The sequence below is a fragment of the Hypanus sabinus genome, chromosome 9 (assembly GCF_030144855.1).
Source record: "Hypanus sabinus isolate sHypSab1 chromosome 9, sHypSab1.hap1, whole genome shotgun sequence".
In the NCBI taxonomy this organism is placed as follows: Eukaryota; Metazoa; Chordata; class Chondrichthyes; order Myliobatiformes; family Dasyatidae; genus Hypanus; species Hypanus sabinus.
This window is the reverse complement of record NC_082714.1, coordinates 147,178,268-147,187,266: the sequence shown is the minus strand read 5'-3', so window position 1 is coordinate 147,187,266 and position 8,999 is coordinate 147,178,268.

Here is an 8,999-nt window from a genome sequence, read left to right as displayed (position 1 = left end):
TATTAAAATCATTTCGCGTAAAAAAAACAAAGTATAAGAAATGTATTTACATCTAAGTACACGGCACCTAACCCTCGATATGGCTTCAATAGGTGTAACATGACAGAAATCGTTAGCACATCCGGGTAAGTTTTCCGGTAGCAAATCGCTCTGGGATATTGCGCCAAGTGCATGAAAGGTGCCATATAAATGCAAGAGTTTCACTTCTAATATTCTGATTTAAAGAATTTTACAGAGTATAATTCTTCTATTTATGATCCTGGGATAAATAATCGTTTCCATCTAATCCAGTGTTGTTAGTTTTTGATTTCGTACGTTGTTCCAAGTCTCCGATTTTATGGGGAATAAAAGAGGGGGGATTGTATCTTTCTTTCTTTCTTGTCCATACTACAGCTCGCTGTCGGAATAGATAGTCCGGCCTAACTATGGGAATATATGACCGATCCAGGGAAGAAGCTCTGTGCCGCTGTAAACCCAATTGCGGATTCTTTCTGACCTGGCGTTTCTAAATCACAAAGGATAGTTGGAAAGCATTTGCTTCCATACCAGCCAGGTAATAAGGTTGCTAGAATCCGTGGCATGGATTAAACGCGCATGATTTTTTTTAGAACGAGTTGAGTAAGCAAAAGCTTTTGCTGGTGTTTCCTCAGCCTTCATTCTCTGCTCATTCTCCCTTCAGTGCAATATTTCCGTACTGTACAGCAGATCCTGGTTGCATCCATAACCTCTTTAAAAAGATCTCGTCAGAGATCAGCATGGATTTTCATTACAGAAAAGAAATCCAGTTCCAACCCAGTTAAAGTAACTTGGGTCAGGTTGAACTGCGATCGCTGTTCTACCTCGATCATCCCTGATCCGGACAAGTCAGTTCAACTGGTCACTTCTTTCCTTTTTAATTATAATTTATAAAACATTATAATATTGATAGGTTACTGTGGATATGCCGGTGACACTCAACCTGATTCTGATTCTGATATGTAAAATAATCTGCAAATTACTTTACAAACAACATCTCAACCTAAAAAGGCCACGCGTTATTGAATTCTGTAAAAAATATTAAAATTCTATTTATTACACATTTATTTTTACAAAACGACCTTGAGCCTTTGCCATTGCCAAACGTTCCCCAGTAATGAGCACCTTAGAGACATTTTACGACAAGTTCAGAATGGCTCTTCGCACGTGTTATTTAATTGCTTTAATTTAATTGATTTATTTAATTGTTTATTTTGGTGGTGGTAGTGTTGGGGGGTATTATATCACCGCTATACTTATTTCTTCAAGAAAGAATTTCTAATATGAATCTTTTCATTTAAAGTTTTGGCCATTTAAAAATGTTTTTTTAAACTGAAGATAATTGCATCTCCGTCAGTGCAAGTAGTTATCTTAACACTTACGCAGGGAGTTATTTATGCTTTTACTCGGAGGCTGTCTTCATGTTCACATCTCGATTGGCAGCAGCATCGCGATCTTTAATGTGTTGCCGACAAATAACTTTATGTCGTGTCCCGAAATTTCGCGTTCCCAGCGACAATATCGGCAATTTCAGGTGAGTTTCGTAAAAGCAACAGACTACCAGCCTTGATTTCTTTCAAGTCTTTAAATTGTGAGAATTTCAAGTAAAAACAAACGAGCCGGGGAAATCACAATTTTACTTAGTCTAAAAATGAACAAAAAAATGTCATAACTATTTTCGAAGTAAGTTCGTTCTGTTGATGTTGTGAAAGGCCCGCAACGAATTTGATTAATAGATGAGGATTTCAAAACTGTGAAGCTATAATTATCACAAAGATGAGCAGTAAATGAGCTGATTGTACTGCGAGCAATTGTGGTGTTTGTCGTCTCTTAGTTGGTCCTGACAGCGACTTAAATTTAATTATATCTAAACGGTAAACAGTAAAGTCCCCCTTTAGTAGATTGTTTTAATATAATTTAGATCAGCTTGATGATTGCATTAGTCGCGTCTGCTCGTTTTCAGGCCAACACAATGACCTATGGAGTTTGCCGACTTGAGACGTGAGGGGGAGGTTTGTAGGGAGGGGCAATCAAGTGAAAAGAAAATGTCAGCCTGTACTGTTTGTCTTCGACTGATAATGTAAATAACTACTTAATTAAGGGAGACAGCGAAACTGTGTGTGTGCTTGTAAGTAAGTAAGTAAGCGTGTGTTGGAAAGAGACATTTCTGCGTTCAGAATTTCCTGTTACTGGAAGCAAAACGCCACATTTATGTTTAATATTATCAAAAACATTGCAGTGTATTCTCAGTGTACGGCCCAAAACCATTTTATTAGAATTGCTTTGTAGGTTGTGAAATAAATTCAACTGGAAAACGGGCTACAAAAGTTATTAATATATTCACTTCTAAGTATAGGGTAAACGGATTAATTATCATAAAATCACACTGATTAATTCTATCCAGAGGTCTATTCGCTCCATCCCGTTTATCCCCACAGAAAAAAGAGTAATATAGACTAATCCAACATTTCAATTCCTAAATGGTTCTTGCATTCAACGCCCTTTCGGACAGCGGGTTTAAACCCCTGCTACTTCCTGAGGATCGAAAATCCTCAAGACCTTCTTATCGCTTTACCATTTGTAGTAAATCAACGGCTTCGATGCTATGATCTTACAATCATATCACTTTAATGCCTCGATCATATGATCGATTTAGCTTAATGCGATTTTATTTATCTCAGCTACAAATCCCAGTCTACACATTGAAATTTAAGCGAACATCTTTAAGAATTAACTTGTTTATTCTGAACAGACTTAAACTAATTTTCTTTCTTCAATAACGCGCAGTGCCGCTCTTTAAAATGCATAATGATTTTAAGCGTTTTTGAATGTCTCCTTTGTACCTGCTAAAGCAATGTTCACGTTCCAAAAGTTAGTGAACATTCTTAAGGGATTACAGACAATTGGGTATAAACTGATCTGAACAGCCGCTAAATAAAGTTTAAAAAAAGACCAGAGATTCTGCAGATGCGAGAATCCCAAAGCAATGCACACAAAATGCAGGAGGAACTCAGCAGGTCAAACAGCATCCATGGAAATGAATAAACGGTCTAAGTTTCGTGCCGAGACCCGTTCAGAATCCATCCTGATGAAGGGTTTTGGCCTGAACCATCGATTGTTTGTTTATTCGCTGCCGGACAGGCTGAGTTGCTCCAGCATTCTGCTGAAGGGTCGACTGTAACTCTTTTCCATAGATGCTGACTGGCCTGCTGAGTTCCTCCAGCATTTTGTGTGTGTTGCTAGCACTGTATATGTGTCGCAAAAGTCGCTAATGTAGTTGTAAATGCTGTACTCAACAGGTCAGGCAACACCTGTGTAAAAACAGTCTCAGATGCTAGACATAACTATCATCATAAAGTGTTGATTCTGTCTCTCCACTTATGCAGCTAGGCATCCCTAGTATGTTCGGCTTTCTCTGTTTTTATTTCGACTATCGTGGTCAGCCCGTTGTCATTTTCTAACTGACCGTTTACCAGCAGCGAATGATTGTGACTGTATGTTTACTCTGTGTTATAAACTTCAAACATAAATAGCAGTTGATACTGTGTAGCAGCGCCATAATCGAAAATGTGTTTATGCTATGAGTAGAAAAAATGTTCTGGAGAATGATATGCTATCTTAAATATTTAACTTTTCCAATGTTTCTTTCTGTCTATTATGACCGAAGCCAACTCAATATTTCTATATTATTTCAACAGAACGGTTTTAAATAACTGGTGTGTGTTGAGTCTGGTCAATGTGCAAGCTGCCCCCTTTAAATAAAATTACTGTCGGAAGCAAATCGCGAATGTACGTACTGAATGGAACGAAACAAACTACATGCCTATCTTGTGTTTAACAGTACATATTAAAATTAGTAATAACGTAAAAATAAAAAGTTGGGACGAGTTAAGAAGATTGTCTAGACCATTCATATCACACTGCGCTAATTTTTTGCTTATGCACCCCCCCCCCCCACCCCCACGGTACCTGCAGTTCAGTGAGGTCCCGTTCAACTAGGTTGGAGGGCGGCTCTTCAACGAAAGGATATTTTTCTAGCATCTAACCGTGAAATTGCTTAATTATACTATTGAGACCTTTCCATGTACACGGAATTGCTCCTTGTCAAGTTCCAGAGAGTGTGCGTTGTTTGGGTCTGTGTGGTTAAGGATGTGTCCAGGTTTCTGCACGGCCGTTTAGGTTGTTGTGGTGACCGCTAAGTTACCCCGTCAGACCCCGGCCTCTTTCAGGATCTGTAGTTGTTCCGTTGACTCCAGTACATTAGTGGACCAGTACATTTACAGGTATCTGCTCATTATTCACGTAGAAAGCTTGAATGTTGGTTCACGCTCTGGGTACCTTTTATCAGTGTCTTCTCTGTATAGTCTATATGGCGTCTTTCATGTTGTTGCTGCTGCTGTCAGTGGAGATCTAGGCTGACCATCCACATCCCTGTAGGTGGTCCTTCACTAATGCGTTAGATTCTTCAGGGCATGGGGAGCGCGGGTATTGTGGGACCTATAGACCCATTCACAGGGTATTCCGAACACTTCGCAAATGCAGGATGGCCAGTCCTCAGCGGCGTCTCTGAGCTTTCAGCCACCACCTTCCTCACATCTGCCAGCTCCCTGTAATACTGGGCTATCCGGGGTCTCGCTCTTTGCCTCGCAGTCCGTGCAAGGCCGACTCCGACTTTGAACTGACTGACCACTCACGCCAGGGTCTCTATCACTCACACACCCACTCTCTGACCTGATACCCGTGAGTTCACACTCCGCGTAGATCGTATCATAAAATGTTTACAGCTCACCCGTTTCCAGTCCCTATGGAGTTTTCTTTTCAGTAATCCTACAAATCTGTTTTTTTTTAGTGTTAACTATTATATCCTGATAGATAGATTGAATCTATTTTTATCTAACTTCTCCTCGTCAGGCAATAGGCTTGAGGATACATAACACATAAGACATTGAACAGAGTTATACCTTCAGCACAATGTTTCTGCTCCGCCATTTAAGATTGGCTGATTTATTTTCCCTCTCAACCATACTGTCATTCCTTCTTCCCGTGAACTTTGACGCCTTTAATAATCAAGCCTCCACTTAAAATAGACTCAATGATTCGGCGGTGTCATATTGTAAAAGTTTTTGCAATAGTAAATGATGTTTTTTTCTCTTATAATAGCTTTGTTGATCTAAACCTGTTTTATTTTGTTCTTTGCCATTTCATCAAAGGGAATAACTTCAAACTGTGTATATTCTACCTGGAGTCTGGGCATCTCCGAAGTTCAAAGCCCTCTAGCACATTTTTGGCCACATTCTCTATTGTATGCAGAATGGCCCCAGCTGTGGTAGCTACACCTGCAGCATGTTCCTTGCCCCTGGAATTATTTGGACCCTTTCCAAAACTTCTGGTACTTTCCCAAGTGCAGTCTCCAAAATTGAATGGCACATTCTACTTGAGGCTAAATGAGCATTTTAATCAATTTTTGCTCACTTTTGCATTCTATTTCTAATATCTATTTTGATGCACTGTTTATTGCATTTTCAACCTGCTGTGGTGTTTTCAAAGCTATGTTCATGCGTCAAGGTCTTTCTGCTCCTGTGCACACTCTAGGATTGAGATTGTTATATTCCCTCTCTTTGTTCTTCCTACCAAGACCATAAAACATAGGAGCAGAATTTGGCCTATCAAGTCCACTCCACCATTTTATTATCATCCCTCTTAACTCTATTCTTCTGCCTTCTCCCCATAGTCTTTGACACCCTAACTAATCAAGACCTATCAACTCCACTTAAAGTATACCCAATGACTTGGCCTCCATTGCTACCTGTGGCAATGAACCCTGCAGAATCACCACCATCTAGCTGAAGAAATTTCTCCTTGTTTCTTTTATAAACTGATATCCTTGTATTCTGAGATTGTGCCCTCTGGTCCTAAGTTCCCTCAATATCTGAAACATTCTCTTCATGCCCATTTGTATCATTTGGGATCCTTCTATTAAGTTTCATCTGCCATTTGCCTTCTCATTCCACCAGCTTGATTATGTCCTCTTCAGCTATTATTGTCTCCATTACTGCTTGCCCTATTTCCAAGTTTTCTGTGATCTGCAAACTCTTATATGGAACACTGGCATAAGAAAGCAGCATCCATCATCAAACAATCCAGGCCATGCTCTCTTCTTAATATTACTATCAGGTAAGAGGTACAGGAGTCTTAGGTCACACACCACCAGGTTCAGGAACAGTTATTACCCTACAAACATAAAGCTTCTGAACCAGAAGGGATAACTTCACTCACTTCAATGGTAAACTAGCTCCTCAACATGTAAGGACTCACTTTCAAGGACTCTACAACTCATGTTCTCAGTATTATTTATTTATTTGCACAGTTTGTCTTCTTTTGCACATCAGTTGTTTGTCAGTCTTTGCTTTTGTAAGGTTTTTCATAAATTCTATTGTATTTCTCTATTTTCTTGTAAATGCCTACAAGTAAATGGCTCTTAGGGTAGTCTAAGAACATCAGAGAGAGGAGCAGAATTAGGCTATTTGGCCCACGGAGTTAAGAAGGATTTATTATCCTTCTTAAAGTTCAAAGTAATTTTATTATTAATAACTACAAGTAGTCTAAGAACATCAGACAGAGGAGCAGAATTAGGCTATTTGGCCCATGGAATTAAGAAGGATTTATTATCCTTCTTAAAGTTCAAAGTAATTTTATTATTAATGTACATAAACACCACCATATACACTCCTCGAGATTCATTTTCTGTGGGCATACTCAATAAATGCACACCAGAATAATAACCAGAATAGAATCAATGAAGGACCACATCCCCATAACCACTCTGCTGCCTTCTTCCTGTAACCTTAATAATAAAGATTGTAATTTACCTGGTCCACTTCCAGCAATTTGCTCCCCTTTCTCAATCTCTCTGCCTCTATCTCTAGAAACACATCATCCACTGATGCCTATTACAAACCCACTGACTCTCAGACCGCCTGGACTATACCTCTTCCCACCATGTTACTTGTAAAAATGCCCTTCTCTCAATTTCTCCTTCTCTGCCACATCTGCCTTCAGGATGAGGCTTTTCATTCCAGAATGAAGGAAGTGCCCTCCTTCTTCAAAAAAAAACAGGCTTCCCTTCCTTCATCATCAATGATGCCCTCAACTGCATCTCTTCCATTTTGCTCACATCTGCCCTCACCCCATCCTCCCCAACCTCCTGCCACCCCACTAGGGACAGGGATCCTTTGATCCTCACTACCACCCCATCAGCCTCCGCATCCAGCACATAAGGTGAGGCAACACTTCACCAGTGAGTCTATTAGGCTTATCTTTTGTATCTGGTGCTTCCAGTGTGGCATCTTGTATATTGATGAGACACAATGAAGATTGGGAGACTGCTTTGCCGAGCATCTATGCTCCATTGCCAGAGAAAGAAGGATCTCCCAGTGGCCATCAGTTTTAATTCTATTTCCTATTCCCATTCGAATATGTCTATCTGTGGCCTTCTCTGATGTTGGAGGAGCAACACCTCATATTCCGTCTGGGTAGCGTCCAACTTGATGGCATGAACATCGATTTCTCAACCTTCCAGTAATGCCCCCCTCAAACCCCATTCCCTTTCCCTCTCTCACTTTATCTCCTTGCCTGGCTATTGCCTCCCTCTGGTGCTCCTTCCCCCTTTTTCTTTCTTACATGGCTTTCTCTCCTCTCCTATTAGATTCTCCCTTCTCTAGCTCTGTATCTCTGTAACTAATCAACTTCTCAGATCTTTACTTCACCCTTCCCCCCAGCTCTCAGTTTCACCTATCACCTTGTGTTTCTCCCTCCCTTCCCCCAACCCTTTTAACTGTGACTCCTCACCTTTTTTTCCCTGTTCTGCTGAAGGGTCTCGGGCTGAAAAATTAAGTGTACTCCTTTTCCATAGGTGTTGCCTAGCCTACTGAGCTCCTCCAGCATTTTGTATGTGCTACTTCAATAAAGAACGTATCAATCTTCGCATTAAATAAACCTAATGACTTGGCTTCGACAGCCATCTGTAGCAATGAATTCCACAGATTCACCACCCTTTGGCTGAAAGGTTTCCTCCTCATTTCTGCTCTAAAGGAATGTCCTATTCTGAGGCTGCACCCTTTGGTCCTATACTCCATCACTATAGGAAACATTTTATATATATATATATATAATTTTTATAATCAATTTACTTTGACTGGAAGTGATTGATGCATTGCCTTGACTTCTGGGGAGTGCCACTGTTGTGTTCTTAATTCAGTGCAGCCCACACAAAAGAAAATTTACTAACTGCTGTCCTTTTCTAGGCTAGTTTCTTATTCGTGCTGCCATTGTGCTTTTTATTCCATGAGTTTGAGCTTCATCTCAAGTTCAAGTTTAATTATCATTCAACCATACATATGAATGCAATCAAATGAAAAAGTGTTCCTCTGGACGCAAGGTGCAAAACACAGAATCAACAGATACACGCAGGATAATGCACAAGAGGCACATATAACATAGCAGAATAACATACAGTTACAAAATATATATAGTGCAAGACCCTGAGGGTCATGGTCTACAGATTGATGGGGCATAGGTGTTGTCCTGGAGCCATGTTTCTGTGGAGCAAAGCCATAGCAGTTCCTCATATCACGTAATGCAGCTGCCGAGAAACGCAATCCAACTTGACTCTCATTGAGCGAACACAGGAGGGCAGCAACGATGGGAGGGGCTAGCCGCCAACCCAGTGTGGAATCCAACAGCACACCACCAACTCCAGCATCTCCTTCATCGGCAGCTGCAACAGGCAACCCAGAGGCATGAATGAGGGCCTTATCCATGCCACCACTGAGGCCATGTAGCTCCCCCGCTATCAGGTTCGCCAATGAACCAGTGGATCAGAATCGCAGTGTTCTCCATTACCAACACCCAACAGGGTCTTGCGATCACAACAAAAGCATCCAAGATAATTTCTCCACAGTCTTAGATTGTGTACCACCTGGGAT